At 40.9% G+C, this 2,093-nt stretch overlaps 1 non-coding gene across 1 annotated transcript; it reads right to left on the bottom strand.

Moving 5' to 3' along the window:
- Window positions 1-1,266: 1,266 nt before the first annotated feature.
- On the bottom strand, window positions 1,267-1,374 carry LOC115802607 (U6 spliceosomal RNA). Its single transcript, XR_004023109.2, has one exon. It is a non-coding gene; the product is annotated as a U6 spliceosomal RNA (small nuclear RNA).
- Window positions 1,375-2,093: the final 719 nt, after the last annotated feature.

The following is a 2,093-nucleotide window of genomic DNA, read 5'->3' on the forward strand; positions in this document are numbered from 1 at the left end:
TCGTGCCCCGGTCCGGGAAGATCCCACATGCCGCGGAGCGGCTGGGCCCGTGAGCCATGGCCGCTGAGCCTGCGCGTCCAGAGCCTGTGCTCCGGAACCGGAGAGGTCACAACAGTGAGAGGTCCGCGTACTGCAAAAGAAAAAAAAAAAAAAAAAAAAAATGCGAGTTTGTGTTTTTTTTTGCCTGACCTACCATCTACATTCAAGCTTTTCGAGGATGGCCATTCCTTTTTTAAAATAAATTTATTTATTTTTGGCTGCATTGGGTCTTCGTTGCTGCGCACAGGCTTTCTCTAGTTGTGGCCAGCGGGGGCTACTCTTCATTGCGGTGCATGGGCTTCTCATTGCAGTGGCTTCTCTTGTTGCAGAGCATGGGCCATAGGTGCGCGGGCTTCAGTAGTTGTGGCTCCTGGGCTCAGCAGTTGTGGCTCCCTGGCTCTGGAGCGCAGGCTCAGTAGTTGTGGCGCAAGGGCTTAGCTGCTCCGTGGCATGTGGGATCTTCCGGGACCAGGGCTCGAACCCGTGTCCCCTGCCTTGGCAGGCGGATTCTTAACCACTGCGCCACCAGGGAAGTCCAGGATGGCCATTCTTAATAATATTGGTGATGGAATGTACATGATAGATAAGAGAGAGGAAGGTATGAAAGATGAGATTCCAAGTGTCAGGAGTGTGCAAATGTGTGTTTGGAAGTGCTGTTGATTCACATGGATGAGAAAACATGGATGTGCCTCAGCTTTAGGGAGGAGCAGAGTCATGAGTTTTAATTTTTGAGTTTCTGAAGGCACCTTGTAAAATCTTGGAACCACTTAACTAATTGAATTATTCAATACACGTTCCCGAGTGTCTGTCAAGCTCCAGGGTCTGCCTGGGCTCTGAGGACACACGTATAAACCATTCAGTACATATATATTTTAATCATGCCACTCACATCCTGTTTACTATTCCAGCCTCAGTTTTCCCATCCAACAAATCCCTGGGAAGGTTGAAGAAAGGGGATTGTTTCTATATCTGGGTACCACTGTCTTTATGTCAGAGACTGTCCATCTCTATTTCCTTTTATCCAAAAGAGCAATTCAGCCTTACAAATCACTACTTTATTGATGGATGGTTAAAAAAAAAAATTCCATGTGAGAAAGAAAAAAAAAGTAAGGAATTGCAATAGGGATTGTAAGGGAAGCAAACTTTTATGTTTTTAAGGTTCTTGCTGGTGGTTCCTGAGTTAAATTGACATAAGTTTGACCAGCAGGAGGAAAACATACACATTAAAAAAATACAGAATGCTTCATAATGTTGCGTGTCATCCATGCACAAGGCCTATGCTAATTTACTCTGTATCATTCTGTTCCGATTTTATTACCCATGCTGTGGAAGCAAGCTCCATGCAAATTTATTGAATACAAGTTTTACATGACACGGGAGTCTTCACGAGGACTCAAGACGCAAGAAGATGGCAAAACTTACTTGCTTTTTTTTTTTTAATCAGTAATCACTTTTTTAAAAATTGGAAAGTATTGTTGATTTACAATGTTGTGTTACTTTCAGGTGTACAGCAAAGTGATTATACATATAGGGCTGGCCAAAAAGTTCGTTTGGTTTTAAGGAAACAGACACATTTTCATTTTCACCAAGAATTTTATTGAACAATGTATTCACTAACCGAATGAACTTTTTGGGCCAACCCAATATCTATATATTCTTTTTCAGATTCTTTTTCATTATGGCTTATTACAAAATATCAAATATAGTTCCCTGTGCTATACAGTAGGAACTTGTTGTTCATCTATTCTATATATTGTAGTTTGTATCTGCTAATCCCAAACTCCCAATCCATCCCTACCCCCCTTTCCTCCTAAATTTGTTTTCTGTGTCTGAGTCTATTTGTTTTGTAAATAAGTTCATTTGTGTCATTTTTTTTAGATTCCACATAGATATCATATAAAACCTACTTGCTTTTACATTGGGTTATATAAGAGACGTGTCTAGAACTCTCTCATTTACAACTTGTATTAAATAAATTTACATGGTTTTCTCAGCTTCTCATCCTTAATGACAAGAATGTGACTTCCTTCTGAATAAGAATCATCTGTCATCTG

Source organism: Delphinapterus leucas, chromosome 20 (genome assembly GCF_059928025.1).
Source record: "Delphinapterus leucas isolate spDelLeu-1000000601 "Yukka" chromosome 20, BTC_Dleu_Yukka2, whole genome shotgun sequence".
Classification (NCBI taxonomy): Eukaryota; Metazoa; Chordata; class Mammalia; order Artiodactyla; family Monodontidae; genus Delphinapterus; species Delphinapterus leucas.